Raw genomic sequence first — 21,705 nt, forward strand, 5'->3', positions numbered from 1 at the left:
AATAGCCTGTAATAGCTCCACTTTTTGTTTCCTAAGAGATAAACGTAATTCATTAACTGACTCTTCCATTAGAACTTGAACAAGAACAAGACCATAACCTTTTGTTTACAAAACCAAGTCATATATCCAAAAAAAAAGGGTGGGGGGTGGGGGATAACTTTCAAGTCGACTCAACAGCAACTAGCATCCGACAGTGAGCAATCTCTTGGTCCAAATCTTGCATCATCAGAAGCGCCTCTTCACTCTGAGTGGTAGCTACAGCTAAAGCTACTTGTAGATCTCCAAGCAATTGATCTACCTCAAACAAAATTTGCTCAGATGCGTCACCTTAACGAGTTATTTTGGAAGTCTCCTATTGCTCCTACAATGCTTTACGAGCATGCCCTTGTACAACTAACCTATGACTCCGTAAATCTCTCAATTCACTCCTTAACACCAACAATCGTGCTAGTTCAACTGACTTAAGTGCATGATGCATCAAGTAACGTATCATACATAAAGACAAAGCATAACATGCATCCGGCGACTGGAAAAATGAGCAGCGGGAGTGTTATAATCCGCAATAACTTGATCAATGTGTAACAGGGTAAGATTTATCTCTTGTACTAATTGATCAGCTGCATGCCAAGCGGCAGCAGCATTATCCAAAGCACTCTGAATTTCGAAACAGATCGGTCTGGATGATTGCATTGCCCGATCTTTTAGATACGCCTCATACCACTTGTTGAACTGAGCGCGTGCCTCCGCACGACCCGCCAGCCTCTCCTCTCTGATTAGTGATACTTCAGCTCTCACAAGCCGTAGACGGTCTAGTTCAGAACCTCTCCTAAAAGGAGATATCAACGCCGGCACAGAAACTAGAGCCAACACATAACCATGTAAACGCTCAGCCATGATGAACTTAGTAAAAATACAATGAGCAGAATTAGAGAATAAAACATCATACCAATAATAAGAGCCTATTTATAGAAATTTGTACAATGATAAAAAAAAATAAAAAAAAAATCATGGTAATACATGTAATGCTTATCGAACTTCAGATAAAGCGGCCTCAATAGACCTCACGCTACGACCCGCCTCAACCCAACGAAAATGGGTAAGCATGCGTTGCTCACGGCAATAACCACGATGCTCGAGAAGGGATAAGTCAGGAAGACCGCCCTCACCCTGAATCTTCTTCACAAGATGATCAGCAGCAGATAATCGCTCATGCCAATTTGCATTGTCAACTTCAAAATTATATCGAGCAAGGCACATCACGCGGAGAAGATGACTCAGATACTTCATCTCAAGAACCAATCTAATGCGACCAGCCATAACTAAGGTAAATGGAAAAGAGAAGAAAACCTTAACAATGTTTCAGTGATTAACTAAAGCAAGTTCTCATATATATAATTCCAAATAACACGATAATCAAGATAATATTTATTACAAAAATAAAATAAAAATTGATGAACATAAAGACTCCTTAAAATAACGAAGAAGAGCCGGCTATAAGAGAACGGCAGTAGGAAATGTCCTCGTCTAAGTCTTGCATCATCAACTGAGCTTCCCCATATTGAATAGTAACGTCAGTAAAAGCGCTACGCATTTCCTCCAACACTTGATGAACTTCACGCATGACTTCACTAGAAACACAAGTTTGTCGAGTTATGCCTAATGTTTCCGTATGCTCATGATAAGCCTTCCGGGCTTTATCCAAAACCATCAGGCGATTGGTCAGCAACATACCAACTTCATCTTTCAAAATGAGTAAACGAGCTAATTCCGCCCTCATATCAGTAGGATGGATAAGAGCAGATACAACACAAAAAGTTAAAGTACATCCGCGAAGGCTCGGGCCCTCCTGCTGAGAAATAAAAGCATGACAGTCGGCTATTGACTGCTCAATATCCGTCGTCATGATTAGCGCTTCCTGGTATAAATGCTCAGCTTTATTTCGAGCAGCTATGGAATTGTCCAAGGCACGCCGAACGGATATAGTGACACGCCCGAACATTTGTGCACCTCGAGCCATCGAATAAGTCTCATGCTGCTCGTCAAAGCGCGCACGCGTAGACGTTCTGTTTACCATCCTAACTTCCCTAAGAATCTCCACTTCAGCTTTTACCAATAGCAAGCGAGTTAGCTCATGATCCTTTTCATAAGGACCTTTTCATAAGGAACAACTAATGATGGTATCGGAGCTAAAGCCAAAGTATACCTATGAAGACGATGAGCCATCAGCTGCAGAAATGTAGCTAGCAACCAAAGAATGAACAAACTGTAAAATAAATATGAAGGACGTCAAACGTATTCACACCTACTTATATAAGAAAACATAAGTGATACCATATTTAATACTATCCAACCATAATGATAAATGTAATTAAACCAAACAAACAATAACACATGTCCATGAAAGAGAATCAAACCATAGAATCCTCAACCTCACTAATAAAAAGAAAATGGTTTCAAAAGTCATCATTAAAATATATCTAAAGCCACCAATTCGGCCTTCTTCTTGGTCAAACGCCCATTGACTTCCTCGGCAACATCACGAGGGGCTTTCAACTCCTGGGTAGCACAACCCACATCCGCCATAAGCTGATCATAAGTTTTCTTCTTCGCGTTTGCGACATCGAGCAGTTGCTGGTATTCCCGTTCCAACTCATCAATCTCACGAGGTAGGGTGATCCGCGCACTGTGACTAGCCTTTGCTGAGTCCAATGATTCCTTGAGCCATTTTATGGGGAAGCGAAGAGCCATCAGGGTCTGAATGTTAGCATCCCACTTCCTCAAAACAGCCGGATCAATTGGAGTTTCCTCCGCCAAAGAAAGCCCTTCCGCTATGTCGAGTAAGTCCTCGGTACCCATGATCAAGGAATTGACATGCATTTCTTCATAAATGCACATATGACCAAACTTCTCCACTATGCGGCGATAGGTGGCTGCTTTAGCAGAAGGCACCCAAAATCCGTGTACTAGAATGTAATGGTTATCCACACCAGCCTCCGCCGAAGACACGACACGCGGGTATTGAAATTTGGGATCCTCCGGAATAGCCATCAGTTCAGCATCCGCGTTCACGCCCTGAGAAACTTTGGGAGTTAATTTCTGACGCTTGCCATTGGCGCTGCCAGATTCGTTTCCTTTAATAGATTGATTCGAACCGCTTCCCTTCTCTAGAGCGCCGTCACGTCTTCCCATATTCTAAAAAAAAAAGAGAGAAGACGGATATTAAAAAAAAACAATTATAGGCAAAATACCTTGGCACAATAAAAGAAATTCAAAATACACGCATACCGGATCGGAAGAAGGAGGGAAATTAATAGGAGAATGAACTGATTGACGAGAAGAAGAAGACGAACTTGACACATCCGGTTCTGAATTACCTAAGGAGGCAAGAGAAATTGAAAGCAGAGAGAAAAATAAAATAGTCACTCAAAATGAGGGAAGTGGAGATACATATATAGGTGGCCAAATACATTAAATAAGTTGCAACGGAAACATTTTAACCGGCACGTGTCGATATGCCAAAGTAATATAATCATGAGCACAGTACACTCACGGGATTTACGAGGGGACGAACTCTGACCCTGGGCACCACTTTTAAGACCACTACCCTCTTGAGAATAATCATTGATAGAATGATCCGATTCTGACTCGTCCCCATCACCTAACATATCGGAGGGAGTGTGAAGAGGATGATTGGGATCTTTAATTGTTCGAACAACTAAAAGACGAGTAGAGTGAAGAGTAATACGGGGAGAAAGTATTTCAGGACCGCTGTGGCTAACTGCTCTACCAAGTTGACGCTCCACACGTTCGATAAAAGTATTGGCGGATGATGACCCCACTTTTGGAGTCTGCGGAGAAAATGAAGGAGAAACATTAGCGGTCCGGGAAGAAGGAAATCGCCGATTGGGTAATATACCAGCATCTCGTCTCATCTTCTTAGCAAGTCTTTCATCCCTCCATTCCTCAATAGGCAGGTTAATATATTCTTCAAACATAAGACCTCTAGGTTTGCAGCCGATAGGCGGAGAATTATAGAAATATGTGGCGAACCAAAATAACTAAGCAGATGACTAGATAAAAAAAAATATAATTACACAAAGAGTGAGGAAATACCTTAGAAGGAGGAGGAGACGCATCCGGAGGAATTTTCAAAGGCTTCATAGGAGGAACACGCCTCCTTTTCTTAGAACTGGATGAGGGAAGAGCGCTACCTTTCCCATCCCCTTGAGAAAGCTCGTCACCAGGAAGGGGGTCCCAACTGGTTGAACAAGAGAGGCGACCTTTGTTGCTAGAAGATAGCTTATACTTCTTAGCAACCTCAGCATTCAATTTCACACGACCTGAGGCATGCATCTCCCTGAAATATTTCTCGGTCAAAGGGAGGAGAGCATAGGGATCCTTTATAAGTAGGTTAAGTACATTTCGACTAACACTATTACGGTACCCAAGCCATTCCCTGGTAACATGGACTTGGCGGCGGGGTTGAGGATAACTAAGATAAAAGAAGGACTGGCGATCACTCATTCGAAGCCTAGTTTTGAAAACGAAGCGATCAAAGATTTTCCGGACCTCTTTGTCCTCGTCAATTGAAGAAGGAAGGAAAACATCGAAGGGAACTCCCTGATCAAAGCCTAATTATCGTGCGACACGAACAGTGTTGTACGACTCGGAAGAAAATTTCCCACCATAAAATCCAGGAAGACGCCCAGGTAAAACAGAGACGAGCATATCAAATTCATCCGCCGAAGGCATCTCTGCTGAAGAAATCCTTCGCGGGGTTTGGCTAACAAAGTTATAGTGGAGAGAACTAGTACGACCATCCTGATATGTGAGGGGATTAAATTCCGCACCCTTGTCCATAAAATCCTTAAGCTTCTCCTTAGGGTGATGACCTTTCTTGTGATAAAGAGCCATCCGGGGATGACACTCTGTCTTTGTCACCAAACGCTTGGAACCGTCTTTTCGAACGACTTATACTTTCTGAGAAAGGGACAAGGGATTCAAATGAGAAGGCCTATACTTAGGGAAGCGCTCCCAAGTCCATGCCTGAATAAAGTTGGCAGGAAGGAAAGTTTCAACCGTGTGAGATCCATCCACGCGACGAGTATCGCGAACCAGCAAGTCTAGATGATGATACAAACCACCCAGAAACATAGGGGCCAGTAGGAAAGACACATCACGAGACATTAATACCGCTATAGGGATTAGCTCATTTTTGATAGTATCCCGGGGACTATATTCAAAGACATCATGACAAAGCCAAAAGAGTAGAAATGCATCCAGCTCCGCCCTGTCCGTATCCCCTTATCGAGGAGGAACACCCTTGCCAGGACCAGACTGCAAAGGATCCCAATACTTGATACAATATGAAAAATAAGATCGACTCTGTCCGGAATTCTGCTTTTGACCGCCTTTCACCTCATTTACATCATCAGCCCCTTCAACAGGAGAAGGCTTTTGTCGAGCAACTTTCATGGAATATGCCATGAGTTTCGAGGAAGACGAAACATGTCCAGGAGAATCATGCGGGTTTGACGCTGTCACTTTGTTTTTACCTTTATCCGCAGGGGTTCTTACTCCATCCGGGGTTTCAGCTTTGAGCTCGTCAGGAAACTGAAAAGACATGGACTTTGTCTTAGCCTTGAGTAACCGGTCCTGAAGCTCCTTGTCCTCGTCATTCAGAGATTTATAAAGACAACAACTATCATAAACAACGGAACCGTGAACAGGCAAACCGGTCAGTGCCACTACATCCTCTAAGACCGGGGTCGCTTCACCCCAGGAAAACAAAAACGTATGAGGATCGATTCCCCAGCGCGCGCACAATCGATTGATGCTGTCATAATCCCGCCGGACATCCCTAAACTTGGAAGACTCCAAAGCCGCCTCTATACAAAGAGAACGAATGATAGCCAATGGTTTGGATTTGAGCGGATGTAGTCAATCCAGGGTTTCCAAGAGTCATGCGATTCAGCGGACGAACGATGGTCAATCGTAGGAAAAGTGTAATCTCCCCTATGGAATGCCAAGCGAGGAGAATCCTCAAAAGAAGGCACAGTGGGTGAGTTGTCATGAGGAAGAATAAGCCATTCTACAAACCTGAACGAAGGAAATGGGTGAGGATTAAGCATGCGCGCGACGCAAACATCGGCGGCGGGGAAAATAATAGCGTATCATCCCCAGCGGGGGGTATGATTTTGTCTTTGAGACTGGGATTGTGTACGAATTCTTTTAATGTGTATAACTCATGCCTAGGAGGAGGGTCGCGGAAGGGTGATCCGTCGGACATGATAAACAAAATAAGGAACAAGAGAGAGAAAGAAAGGTGGTAAAAGATGAAGATTCTGAGGCGAGGTCCCCTCTATTTATAGGAGGGTAAAAGGAGGAGCAGTTACTGAATAAATCAGTAACCGACGTCTTGCAAGAGTCATGAACTTAAACCGCCCAATAACTTCCCTTTGCAATCGTAATGCACACGTGCGACTATTGAAATGGTCTTTGACCAGTCAAACAGTCAGGGGACTAATGTTGATACATGAAAATGATTAATCATACGAACAGCCTCCCCTTAATCTATCAAGGTCCCCCTTTTGGGAATAAAGGGACTTGGGGACTAGGCCTAACCCGTTAAGATGGGAATCCCTAGTCCACAAGAACACACTAAGGAAGTTGGGCTTTGGATTAAAGAGAAAGGCCCTTTAGGGTTTGATATTAACTTAAGGAGAGGGAAATGGCAGTTTAGTAATATGATAATCTCATGGGTGTTTATCCATAAGAGGGTCATTATAAAAGGAAAAGAGGGTACACTTCTTAAGATCATTATTAATTCCCCATTACTTGAACCCATCTACCTTCTCCCTAAGAGTACTTCCTGTGATTAGGGCTAGTTCCTCCTTCCCAGTTTTCACCCACAAACAGTTCGCGGACTGGGTTCACGAACGAAGCTAGTTCGTCAACTCCAATAGAATTTCTCGGGATGAGAAGTTCGGCAGTTCGCGGACTGAGTTCGCGGACTTGGCTCACGCCATTCTCCGGTTTCTCTTGATCAACAAAGTTCGCAAACTTTGGTTCAAGGAATAGTACTTATACATAAATGTGTTTCCACAACAATGTTTATGTCCACCATTGATTATGTAATCTAAACTCTCATTTCAATCATTGAAACATTCTTAGAGGACGTTATATGGTTGTTACACTATTTCTCGTCAAAGCAATTTTCAAAGTGATTGAAACATATCATGACTTTCGTCACTAGGTAAAGATAAACTTGATCTAAGAGAAAATATTACCAACACATATTTCGAGATATAGATAGGCGAGGTATACTCGGCTCGAAATACCAAATGTGTATAATCCAAGTCTATATATATAGCATACGACTTCTTGTCTCAAAGAGTAGGAGATAGAGTAGATAGACTTTTGAGTGACAGATAAGTTCAAGTCTTCACATACCTTTTTGTCGAGAAGTTCCACCGGTTCCTTGAGTAGTTCTTCTTCTTGTATGATGAATCGCCATGAAGTCCTTGAGCTCAACTACACTTTTCTATCCTAGTCCGAGACTTAGCTATAATAGACTAGAAATCAAGACTTATAGTTTTGATCACTAGCATTGACAAACATGCTTGAGATAGAAATGCATGCGAGGTCGACCGAGCAATGCTCTAACAAAAGCTATGGAAATGGAAACTACTTATGGTTGGACTCAGGTGATTTTTGAGACTGACAATCTTAATATAAGCTCTTATTTAAAGAACAACTCTTCTCTTCCTCCTTAGGAGAGTGTAGCAATTCTGCGAAAAATGTGTAACTCAATGTAAAATTAACTGTGTTTGGTCTTGTCAGTTTGTTTATAGATTTTGTAATAAAGTTGTCGATGCCTTGACAAAAGCTGCGAGAAAACAGAATCTATATGGAGAATGGTGGTTACATCCACCTGAAATATTAATATCTCACATAGATAATGATGTAAAATTAAGTTATGTTTAATACTATAGTTTCTCTGTTCAAAAAAAAAATGATGACCGGTTTTTTTTTTTACCATGGCATTAGGAAAAATCCTATGGAGTAAAAATAAATCCATATATTTCTGATCATCCACTTTTTATGGTTAAAAATTGCCATTGTGGGTAGAATTTAGGTCTTTCTGAAGTCCTGATGGTACTCCACTGATGTACGGAATAGGATGTGGAGTAGTCCATCCGGTCGCTGAATGACCGGATAAGTCATCCGGACACTAAGTGTTCGGATATGTTTTTTTTTTGTCATCTGGTCACTTAGTCACCGGATGGAATTACTTGGGTTTTCTACCCGGTCACTTAGTGACCGGATGAGTATTCAAAAAAATTAAAAAAAAAAGACCGTTCAACGGTCGGATTATTTGCTATAAAAGGCGGTCTTTTAGCTTTGTGTTCTACACATTTCTCTCTCAATCCATTCTAGCCATTCTTCTACCAATCTACTTCAGATGAGATCTCCAAATTATATTTTAGAAGAAGATCTACCACTTGTTACAGTATATATTAATTTTGGAGGTGATGGTGCTGTTGGAGTTCAACAAAGAAAAGGAAAATTATTGGGGAAGATCATACCTTATTTCAATGAAAAAACGAAAAATCCGTAAAACGTAATTGGTTATAAAGAAAGAAACCCTTAATTTTGTTTCTCTCATTGGAAAGGTTTTTCGAAAGAAAGGTAGCGGTTGGGCACCGAAGAATTGGTAAGACTCTTGTTACTCAATTAAACTTTTTAGTGTAATTTCAATTCAATTTTAAGTGCCAATTTCTCATATTGTGTAGGATTTGAAGATTTTTTTATCTTGTGTTATTGAATTTTGACTCCACAAATTTCAATTGTAGACTCACCAAGCACGGATCAAGTACACAAGAATCTATCGTAAAGCATTTCCACATGAAGAAGCTTACAAACTTAAAGTAATCTTCGTTATAATCGTCATACTATGTAGCATTTACAATCACATTACTTACGGGGAAATTAGGCTCAGGCCCAACCCACGGATAACCCATAATATGAGGCCCTTAATTAAAAAAAGTTTAAATCTAGGCCCCGAGTTTTTAAAAGACTTTGATACCCTTATGCATATTGTCAAGCCCATAATTAAATAAAATTTAAATCTAGGCCCAAGATTATTAAATCTAGGCCCGAAATTATTAAAATACAGTGCGAAGGTGTAAACAGAAGTTACACATGCATATGGCATGTGTAACCAGAAGTTACACATCCTTATGATATGTGTAATGCAAAGTTACACTTGTATATATATGCAAAAAAAATAGACATAAAAAAAAACACACACAAAAAAAAAAAATACAGTTATTACTTTAATATTCATTTACAATAATTTCTTAGCATGTGTAACTAGAAGTTACACACACATCTGTTTAGTGTAATTGAGAGTTAAATATGTGTCTATCTAGTGTAACTGAGAGTTACACATGCATCTGACTTGTGTATTCAGCGTCACTCCAGTTCCAGCGAGACCATTACCACGTTTAAGCAATTATCTTTTATGAAGTTATCTAAAACCTGAAATATAACAACAAGCAATCAGTATTTATACGATTAAAATGAACAGTACATAAAACAATGTATATTTCAGTTTCACAAGCATTTGACTAGTGTAGCTAGCGGTTACATATGCATCTGAATTGTGTAACTGAGAGTTACACATGCATATAACATTTGTAACTAGGAGATACACATTCATCTGGCTAGTGTAGCTAGAAGTTATACATGCATATGACTAGTGTAACTAGGAGTTACATATGCATATTGGTATGTGTACCCAAAATCAGTATGTGTAAGTAAAAGTTACACATCTAATTAGCATGTGTAACTTGCAGATACACATGCATCTGAATTATGTAATTAGGAGTTACACATGCATCAGACTTGGATATGTCAACATAAAATCAGCAAATCCATCTCTAAATGAATAACACGAGCAAAAACGAGAGGTGACTATCAAGCAATTACCAGTCATAAATAATACAGTTAACCTTGCAAGTGAATGAGAAGCTCTTAATTAAGATACGACTGCTTCAGCAGAAAGACATTGTTAGCACTGTATTAACAGAAAGACGTTTTACAACGCTAGTCTAGATGTACCTAAGCCATTTTCATATTATCGATGACGACGGACATTTTAAGCAACAGAAAGTAAAGCTTCAGACAGTAATTATACTGGCAGAATAATACAAACACCTGAGAACCTTGTGCTAGCACATTAATATCACAAAAAATGATCACACAACTGATTCAGCAGGGTATAGATATGAACCCAGGAAAACAAAATGCATGTGTAATCAGTAGTTACACATGCATATGTCATATGTAAACAATAGTTACACATGCATATTAGCATAAGTTTCACATACAATCATCATGTGTAACTAGAAGTTACACATCTAATTAGCATGTGTAACTATAAGTATAACCTGCATCTAATTAGTCTAATCTGCATCCACTACTACTCCCTACTACTAGGACTTGATGTTCTTTCCTCAATTTCATAAATATAACCATTATAACAGATAGAAGTTTCATCATTAGGTTACATATGCATATCCCATCAAATTAGATGTGTAACTATAAGTTACACATCTAATTTGCATGTGTAACTAGTAGATACACATTCATTTGGCTTGTGTACCTAGAAGTTACATATTTAATTAGCATGTGTAACTAACAGCTGCACATGCTTATGACTCGTGTAGCCGACATGTACACTATGTTAAAATCACTAATCAAAAAAGGCTACAACTATTCAGAAATTATTGTCATAAAAATATTTAAGTTGTCATAGGCTAAACATTCCAGAAAACAAAACATGTGTAATCAGCTGGTATACTACAAAACGCATGTGTAATTGGGAGTTACACATGCATATGGCATGTGTAACTTGGAGTTACATATGCATATGGTATGTGTAATTGTGAGTTACACATCCACCCGTAATAGTTCGAAATATTGAAATATATGATGGAATTCAGCAATTACCCGTTCAAACAAGAAATCGTTTTTTGCTGGAGCGTCACCTGCACAAAAACAAGGGGAAACAAATAAAAATCTTGATTCAGTGCAGAAAACATAAAGCCTATACTGAATAATCTGGTGGTCAGCTTTACAGGTCTCATTTTTTCTCTAAATATGTGGGGTAAAAGTTAACAAGAAAAAAAAAAACTTTTCAAGGTCTGGATAATTAAGCATACAAGAGATTGTATCCACCATAATACGGTACCTTTTAAGTCATTGAAGTGGAACCATAAGCCATTACCCTGTAGAATTTAGAAAACAATGACAGAAATCATCAAATTGCAAATGAACAATCATCAAATTATTATCATTGAATGCAATAGCTTACTGAGGTCCTACATGTTTGGAATAGTAGCTGAAACAGCAATGAACCGAACATGAGCCAGAGCACCTGATTCCATTTTGGGGATGTGAGCAAGCATTTTAAAAGAAGTAAAAACAGCTAAAAAACTGGAAAAAGTTCATACACAAGCAAACTGTACTACAAGTAATTGGCAGTATAACTCAAGCATATGTAACTAGCATTCAATTAACTACAAAAAGTATATAACGAAGGCATATGGAGGCGGTCAAACTTCAAAATCCGTTACCAATTAGAATATGTAACTAGCAGTTACACATCCAATTGGCATGTATACATCGCAGTTACACATCCAATTGGCATGTGTAACTAGTAGATGCATACCCAATTAGCTTGCATACTTTGAGTTACACATGCATATGTCATGTGTAACTTGGAGTTACACATGCACCCGTAATAGTTCGAAATATGGAAATATATGTGTACTTGTGAGTTACACAAAAATCAAGCTTCAACAACAATAAATGAATTTAATGCTCTAACCAAGTGTATTAGAGAGGGAATACAAACCTCAAGAGCCTTTGATGAGCAGAATGGACACCTTCTTGTTGATATTTTTACACATTAATAAGGGAATATCAACAAGTGTATTAGAAAGTTATATTTTTACACAATAACAATATACTTCTTGCATACGTACTATGAGTATCTCAGTATCCAGCTTCTCAACAGATTGCTTTGCATGGTGATGTCTGAAATGCTGCTCATCCTGCTGCCTTACTAGATTGCACCAGAACTTTGTAACTGCAACCTAAGCATACATCTAATATCACCACCAAGTTCATTCTGCAGCTTCAATTGCAGCAGCAATGTTAAAGTAATATGTCGACTGAAACTATTTCAATCAACTAATAACGGATAGAAGTTTCATATTAGGTTACATATGCATATCCCATCAAATTAGTATAGTTACACATCTATTTTGCATGTGTAACTAATATATACACATCAATTTAGCTTGTGTAACTAGAAGTTACACATCTAATTAGCATGTGTAACTACTAGTTACACATCCATAGTCTACCAATACTATGCTGGTAAAAAAGCCTTACACTGTGAAGTGGGAAACCTGGTAAAAGTTCATACACAAGAAAACTTTACTACATGTAATCGGCAGTTACACATTCATATATCATGTGTAATTCGCAGTTACATATGTCATAAGCATATGTAATAGGAAGTTACACATGCATATGGCATGTGTAAGCCGCAGTTACACTTCGGTGTTTTTTAAAGCCATCTTACCATTGGGAGAATAGATACTGAGATGAATTGGATCGGTAGAGATAGATTTGGAGCGTCATGTCCCTTTATTTGTTTCATCTGTGATCTCCTATCTCAGAGCAGCTACATAAATATAACAGATAAGCATGTTAGATGAAATTTATCAGATTGGGTCAGTTGTACAAATTATACTTAAATTTCAGAGAATCAAATGCTTAACGAGGACACCTTTGTATATCAAACAACAAAATTAGTTACAATGATGACCAAAATTTGCAGAGTAACCAAAACAGACCTAGGACCACGTAAAAAACAGATTAAACATACTTCCAACATTTGCAGAGTAACCAAAACATTTGCAGCATGACATCGGAAAATGAAGTACCTAACAACCAAATAACTAAGACACAACCAGTGAGAAACAACCAAAAAATTTACCTCAAGAGCAAAACATTGGCAGCATGGCATCTGAAATGAAGTACCTATAATCATCTTTATCAGTTGACTTCTACTTCTCAGCACTGCTTTCTTTCATATATGTCAACACATATGAGCCTGGTGATAAGGATGAATCAGAGCTTTCTAATTTATCAGAAAAGTACAACAATTGAGCAATCAAACTCTTTTGTGATTCAAAAGTGTTTTATGTTGTTTCATCTATAGCCACTTGGATAAACAAACTAACCAATGAAGCAGTTCTCATTCAATTTATCAATTCTGATATCACCAGTGCCTCCTCATCCTCCTAAAGAACCCCTACCTGCACCACCAACATCACCAGACCAGTTCATATGAGTGGATGAAAAATCAAATCAAATCTATGGGTAACAGAGACAATGATTCTTTGATACTGAATCTCAAAACATTATTTTAGATCGTAGCTACAAATTAAGATTTACGACGAATAGATATGGATTTTTTGTTCAAGTTTTTTCAAAAAATCTAAATCAAAACAACCAGAGTGAGTAGAAAATTGTAGATCTATGCTTCGATTTCAATTAGGATAGGTTAATTAAAAAAAATCTGAAGATATAGGTTCTGAAAACCCTAAAATCCTTAAGAGAAGATGATACTTATATGCAAAATCATGCTCATCTTTCCCATGATTAAGGATCTAAACTCTAATTAAGGATCAGATAATGAAATCGAGATTAATTTTCATTTTTTTTTTCAAAATCATTAAAATCAAACCATGAGAAATTTGATTTCAACTCGAAATCGATTAATGAAAGCTTTAAAGGAAGATTAACTTACCTTTCAATTCGTTTTTCCTGATGTTTCTCTTCGATTTCTTTGGTTAATTATCAGACTAAACAAATCATCTGCATCTTCCGTAAGATCTATCTTTTGATCAGATTCAATCGATCTTTGACATAAATGAAACTACAGAGGCATAAAAGGAGAAGATGCAATCAATCGTTGTTGTTGCAGTCGAAGATTTGATGAAGACGAAGAAGATTTGATGCAGTCGAAAATGAATCTCAGGAACCCTAGAAACCATTGTTCTACAACAGAGAGAGATAAAGATGAAAGAGAATAGAGAAATGAAAAGAAGCTTCTGGGATTCCCTTGTATAAATACTAAAGGGCAATGTTGCCATTATTAAAGTTCGGAATAATTAATTATGGGCCTGATCTAAAGATAATTTGATTTTTCGGGCCTAGTAATATCATTTTATGAAAGTGTGGAGTTGAGGGTGGAGGATCCATTTTGTGGGGCTTCTATATGTTTGAACCCATATAGTAGGGAGTTCTAGTATTTTTCACTACTTAAATAATCTCTTGCCGTTATTAAACAATCTTCTTTTCCATCGTCTTCCCATAGTATAAACAAAGGATTACTCCCTCTTCCCACCAAATTACCGGTCAGTGAAGTAAAATCATGTGTTGTGAGACCTATTTCAAACTCCGGAAAATGAAATGGATTGGTGGACTCCCACCACCGCTCAACAATTGTATCCGCAAGCTTCTTGACCCAAAACGGGGCATCTATTTTAAACAATCTTTGCCAACCACATTTATCAATGACTCCTTTACATTGTTTATGTTGGGACACAATGTCATACAAATCTTTCATTTCAGACCATCCACCTCTAATCTTATCACTTTCCTAGTACTATTTTTCTTACATATATGTGATAGTGGTGAGTCCATTGCCGAAACACGATGATGGAAACTATTCATACTCTCTATTTAGAAACATCAGAACTTTAACGATTTTATTCTAAAGCATTTTCAAACAAAAACTATATGTAAAGAAACAGTAACAAAACTAAAAGCAACTATAGGGTTTAGTAGAAATTTAACGATTGGTGAAAGTCATTAAACAACACATACAAGCCAACAACAAAATCACATTGAAAATTTGAAAGTCATCATGCATGTGGAATAAACTATATTTCTATGAGGAATTTCATCAAACAGTTAACATGCATGTTAATTTCTCACCAATTGCATTCAAATCTACTAAAAAAATCATAGATGACCAATCAATCATAGTGTATGGATGTAAACCCTAGTTATCAAACAATATAAAATCATCAAATACTAGTTTTAGAACACAAAAAACCAATTGATTTCTGAGTTAAACAACACCGATCAATCAATAGATTTCTAAATTGATATTTCAGTTTTTTGAGTAACCCTGTGTTGAAACATAATTTGTAATACCTAGAACAGTCGAGGGTTGCCGAGATAAATTCATTGAATTTAGAAGTGTCGGCAAAGTTAGTGTGAACTAATGTGAACAAGGTTTAGAGAGTCTAAAGCTAGCTAGATTTCAGAAATATCTAGAATAATCAAGAGAAAGTAATGTTGTTATAACTTGTGTTTATCCTAAGAAAAAGCTAGATAGAGTTGGAGATAAAGATCAGAGAACTCTAGAGAAAACTAGAGTATGTAGTAGTCGGTTATATAGCCTATAAAAAGGCAGTGATATCACCTGTAACAACTTGAGCAAGAATAATAAGAAAACAGTTTAACAGAGAATAGTCTTGTTCCAAATATAGGAGCTCTATATGAGCAACACTAAATCATGCTCATATATCTCCATGATCATCAAATACCTAAAAATTTAACATGGTATTAGAGCTCGTCTCGATGCGTTAAAGTTTCCGCTGTGAAGAGAAGGAAAAAAAAAGGATGGAGTCTAAGAAGATAAAAAAATCAAGATTAGAAGTTGCTGCCCCCAACAGAAATCTCACCCAAATCTAAGTAGAGAGAAAGATGAAGACGAAGACAAAAGGAAAAGGTTGCTGACAAAGAAAAAAGAAGGAAAAAAGAGAGAAAAAAAATTGCTCGTGGTTTTACTAATAAGAGTTACAGAAGTTTTGAAAATCAAAAACGTCTCCATGAAAAAAGTAAACAAATAAAGAAAAAATATGGCAGGAGTGTCATGCTTGTCACGAGATACTAATCTCTACTCGTGATGAAAAGAAAAAAAATTGTTGGGTAAAGGGGGAACCTCTGAACCATCTAAGTGGTCAAGTTTCATAAAAACCTGACATGAAAAAAACAACCGCAGGGAGCCTCTGAATCTGCAAGGATCAAGCTTCAAAATGGCAGGGACGGTGGACATATGTTCATTGAAAAAAAAAACAAATGCTAGCAGACTACTAAGCTAGTAAGAAGAAGAACCAGAGAAGACCAATGGAGATATGGAGACGCATAATGGCGAAAAATTTCGAAGAAACTATGATGCGAGCACAAGAAGCTAAGAGCAGCAAAGGGAGATTGGATGAAGAACAAAAGCAAAGCACCAAAGCTATTATAAATTAAGGGGGAGTGTTGGAACATAATTTGTAATGCCTAGAACAGTCGAGGGTTGTCGAGATAAATTCATACAACTTAGAAGTATCGAAAAAGTTAGTGTGAACTAATGTGAACAAGGATTAGAGAAGTCTAAAGTTAGCTAGAGTTCAGAAATATCCAGAATAATCAAGAGAAAGTAATGTCGTTGTAACTTGTGTTTATCCTAAGAAAAGGCTAGATAGAGTTGGAGATAAAGATCAGAGAACTCTAGAGAAAACTAGAGTGTGTAGTAGTCGGTTATATAGCCTATAAAAGGCAGTGATATCACCTGTAACAACTTGAGCAAGAATAATAAGAAAACAGTTTAACAGAGAATAGTCTTGTTCCAAATCTCGGAGCTCCATATTAGCAACACTAAATCATGCTCTTATATCTCCATGATCATCAAATACCTAAAAATTTAACACCCTGACATACCTGATGACATCGTCTTCTATGAAGAATTAGAGAGGATTTCGAACTTGTTTTCCCTAAGAAACAGTAAACCAAGATGAATCAGAGAAGGAAATGAATGAAACTGAAGATAAACCAGAGAAGGAGAAACACAGACGGGAAGAAGAACCATTTTTTTTACGGGAAGGATGTCGAGTTTTCTTTGAGTTTTTTTAATTTAAATTAAAAAAGAAAGGTCATCCGGTCATCAAGTGACCGGATAAGGAAAAATTATGGTCCGGACACTAACAAGCCGGATGGGTATCCGGACCGTGAGTAGTCGGATGGAGACTCATTTTGGTTTTCCCATAGTGGGTTCCAACTCCACAAATTCCAGAGGGTCCACAAATATATGGAGTCATTAAGTTATGGATGGTTTTAGCTCCACACTATAAGAGTTGCCCTTATAAGAGAACTCACCTTGTAATAATTATCTACGTTCTTTTATCTACTCCTTCACTAACTGATCCTTCAATGGCTAGGTTGGTTCTTCGGCAAGCCTAATGACCAGGGAGAAAAGTTAAAAATTCATATAAATATGTGGGCTTTAGTGAACTAAATCCAAAATATTAGGTAGACTAAATAAAAAATATAAGAAAATTAAAAGAATTTAGATAGTTTTGATGATTTTAGTGGAAAGGGGTAGAAACAGGGTTCGTCAACTCTTGGCTCAGCATTACCTAGCCGTAACGCCCACAACCTCTCTAATAAGAAAAAAAAGAACTCAATCTCACGATCAAATTTTGATACAGAACAACAAAAATACCTTAGAGATGGATCATATACACAAAGTCCTTACCTTTCTAATTAGCAAACAAAAGAAATGGAATTAGATTAAAGAAAATCTATAGGTTATTTGAGGATTCGTAAAATGAGATGAAAAGGAGTTTTTTTTTTCATTTATTTTTTTGCGGGATTATTTACCTTTTCTTAGAAAAAACAAAAATATGGTAGTATCCACAACTAATTTAATTTTTGCTATTTAACTATTTCTTAGTAGGATTCCAATTTTCAGTACAATTCTAAAATTATGTGCAAGTAAATACACAAAATTTAAAGGGCCATACAAAAAAAAAAAATTCATAATCCTGTTGCAACGAGAAATCCTCTTTATTTATATATATATACCAAGGAGGAAGATCTTTTTCCAATAAAGTAGGCAGATTTGAGTAACCAACTTCAGAACTTCGGCTAGCACAATTCTAAAACTTTTTTTCCTTTTTAGTGTTTTCTAAACATGGAAAACAGTAGCTTTCAAAAGGTTTTAGCAAATATTATAGGTGAAAGTTTATTTTTTCGTCTGAGTCTGTTGTTCACCAGTAAAGACCGAGCTGTTCAAAAGTTGATATCCTCTATACGTCCATTATGTAGGCGTGATGATACTGATGAATTGTCCTCAAGAGTTATTATCGAACGGGTTAAGGATTTCATGAGTATGATTCCTAGGGATGATGAGCATAAAGCTATGAAGTATTTCCAGCAGTTTTGGCTATCTCATGTGAGTCAAGATTTAGCGTCGTTGTTAGAATCACCTATCAAAGCTAAAAGAGAAGCAGGTGAGGAATCCATCAAGGTTTTTCTCACTCCAAATATTAATTTCTTACCTAAAAACATCAGAAATTATTGTGCTCGCACAGTGGGTGACTTTTGTATGCATCTTCGTCCACCTGACGGTGGTACTGAACTTCCCTTATACCGGTCTTGTCGAAACACCTACAGATTATTACTTAAATCAATTGGATACAGAAATAAGAAAAAGTATCTCTATGGTGAAGAACCGCATCAGTCAATGGCCGACTTGAACCCATTTGTTACCGAGTTGGCAGATAAACTGTGTGCGGATTTGAAGTTCATCGAGGAGTCACCTTTGTCGTTAGAACTGCCTAATTCTTTTAGATTAAGTTTTGAGAACAATCTACGTGAATTCACTTTGTTTTCACTCCATCTACGGAAGGAAATTGAGTATCATATCAAGTCTGAGGGACATTCAATACCAGTGAACTCCGACGAGCAGCTTTCTTCTTCAGCATATATTGAATCTTTCTATCTTACAACATCTAGGTTAAACCGCAGTCTCGACGGTTGCCTTCTTAATTTACAGCTTGCAATTTGTCATGCAGAACTGAAGTGCAGTTTTAATCCTAGATGGTTATATTATCTCTCGATTATGAAAGAAGTGAACTACATTTCTAAACTATAACGAGAGAAAGATATACAAATATCAGAACATGTGCGAGACTATCAATTGGCGATGGCAATGCTCATAATATACTCCAAGAGAAGTGGTGAACACCAATGGATTCTCGAGTACAGGAATTTGATAGACGCTAGATTTAGAAGATGGCTGGTTACGAGAATGTTCCCTAGGGTGAACTTTGATACTGAGAAACGGCACAGAATCCTAATTGACAGGTCAGAGTTATTGAGAGCATCATCTGAGCAAATAGCTCATGCAAGCCCGAAGTTATTACGTAGTTGCCTTGAGGTGGAATTCGAACATGAGGTAGCTTCAGGCCCTGGTGTCCTACGGGAGTGGCTTTTCCTGGTATGTCAAGAATTATTCCATCCAGATAATTCCCTCTTTCTAGCATGCCCAAGTGACCGTCGAAGGTTCTTTCCTAATCCGGGTAAGATTTCAAATCTTTTTGTGCACTGTTTTACGTACTCCCTCCCATTTCTAAAAAATAGGATTGTTTTTTTAATTGAATATGTCAAAAAATAGACTTGTTTTCATATATAGAGAGTCGAATGTTGTGATTTTACTAGTCTACTCGTGAAGGGACCATTTTTTTTCCTCTTAACATGGAAAGGGGACCACTTATCTCTCCATCTTTTCTGTAATATTAAATGAGTGGGGCCAAGAATATATTTGAAAAAAATATGAAAAATGGCTACAATGATTATTTTTTTTAATTTTTGTGCAAATCAAATAAGTCTTTCTTTTTGAAACGGAGGGAGTAATATTTTATATCCTCTCTAATTCTGTTATATCTATTATTTACAGTTACTCTAGATCAACGAAGACTTAAGTATTTTACCTTCTGTGGTCGAGTGATTGCTTTATCTTTGATGTATAAAGTGCAAGTAGGCATTACATTTGATCGTGTTTTTTTCAAGCAATTATCTAGAGAGGCCGTTTCATTGGAAGATGTACGCTATGCGGATCCATGCCTATATAACAGTTGCAAAAAGATATTGGAAAGTGAAAAATACTAGAACCCCCTACTATATGGGTTCAAACATATAGAAGCCCCACAAAATGGATCCTCCACCCTCAACTCCACACTTTCATAAAATGATATTACTAGGCCCGAAAAATCAAATTATCTTTAGATCAGGCCCATAATTAATTATTCCGAACTTTAATAATGGCAACATTGCCCTTTAGTATTTATACAAGACAATCCCAGAAGCTTCTTTTCATTTCTCTATTCTCTTTCTCTTTCATCTTTATCTCTCTCTGTTGTAGAACAATGGTTTCTAGGGTTCCTGAGATTCATTTTCGACTGCATCAAATCTTCTTCATCTTCATCAAATCTTCGACTGCAACAACAACGATTGATTGCATCTTCTCCTTTTATTCCTCTGTAGTTTCATTTATGTCAAAGATCGATTGAATCTGATCAAAAGATAGATCTTACGGAAGATGCAGATGATTTGTTTAGTCTGATAATTAACCAAAGAAATCGAAGAGAAACATCAGGAAAAACGAATTGAAAGGTAAGTTAATCTTCCTTTAAAGCTTTCATTAATCGATTTCGAGTTGAAATCAAATTTCTTGTGGTTTGATTTTAATGATTTTGAAAAAAAATGAAAACTAATCTCGATTTCATTATCTGATCCGTAATTAGAGTTTAGATCCTTAATCATGGGAAAGATGAGCATGATTTTGCGTATAAGTATCATCTTCTCTTAAGGATTTTAGGGTTTTCAGAACCTATATCTTCATTTTTTTTTAATTAACCTATCCTAATTGAAATCGAAGCATAGATCTACAATTTTCTACTCACTCTGGTTGTTTTGATTTAGATTTTTTGAAAAAACTTGAACAAAAAATCCATATCTATTCGTCGTAAATCTTAATTTGTAGCTACGATCTAAAATAATGTTTTGAGATTCAGTATCAAAGAATCATTGTCTCTGTTACCCATAGATTTGATTTGATTTTTCATCCACTCATATGAACTGGTCTGGTGATGTTGGTGGTGCAGGTAGGGGTTCTTTAGGAGGATGAGGAGGCACTGGTGATATCAGAATTGATAAATTGAATGAGAACTGCTTCATTGGTTAGTTTGTTTATCCAAGTGGCTATAGATGAAACAACAGAAAACACTCTTGAATCACAAAAGAGTTTGATTGCTCAATTGTTGTACTTTTCTGAGAAATTAGAAAGCTCTGATTCATCCTTATCACCAGGCTCATATGTGTTGACATATATGAAAGAAAGCAGTGCTGAGAAGTAGAAGTCAACTGATAAAGATGTATAGGTACTTCATTTCAGATGCCATGCTGCCAATGTTTTGCTCTTGAGGTAAATTTTTTGGTTGTTTCTCACTGGTTGTGTCTTAGTTATTTGGTTGTTAGGTACTTCATTTTCCGATGTCATGCTGCAAATGTTTTGGTTACTCTGCAAATGTTGGAAGTATGTTTAATCTGTTTTTTACGTGGTCCTAGGTCTGTTTTGGTTACTCTGCAAATTTTGGTCATCATTGTAACTAATTTTGTTGTTTGATATACAAAGGTGTCCTCGTTAAGCATTTGATTCTCTGAAATTTAAGTATAATTTGTACAACTGACCCAATTTGATAAATTTCATCTAACATGCTT

At 37.2% G+C, this 21,705-nt stretch overlaps 2 long non-coding RNA genes across 2 annotated transcripts; one reads left to right on the forward strand and one right to left on the reverse strand.

The window, feature by feature from the left end:
* Positions 1-13,128: 13,128 nt before the first annotated feature.
* Positions 13,129-13,938, reverse strand: LOC113286305. The gene is made up of 3 exons (XR_003329214.1): positions 13,892-13,938; positions 13,323-13,397; positions 13,129-13,192 (listed from the first exon to the last, which is right to left on the reverse strand). It is a non-coding gene; the product is annotated as an uncharacterized LOC113286305 (long non-coding RNA).
* Positions 13,939-20,551: 6,613 nt separating this feature from the next.
* LOC113291939 lies at positions 20,552-21,358 on the forward strand. The gene is made up of 3 exons (XR_003331652.1): positions 20,552-20,598; positions 21,090-21,164; positions 21,295-21,358. It is a non-coding gene; the product is annotated as an uncharacterized LOC113291939 (long non-coding RNA).
* Positions 21,359-21,705: the final 347 nt, after the last annotated feature.

This window comes from Papaver somniferum, chromosome 6 (genome assembly GCF_003573695.1).
Source record: "Papaver somniferum cultivar HN1 chromosome 6, ASM357369v1, whole genome shotgun sequence".
Lineage (NCBI taxonomy): Eukaryota > Viridiplantae > Streptophyta > Magnoliopsida > Ranunculales > Papaveraceae > Papaver > Papaver somniferum.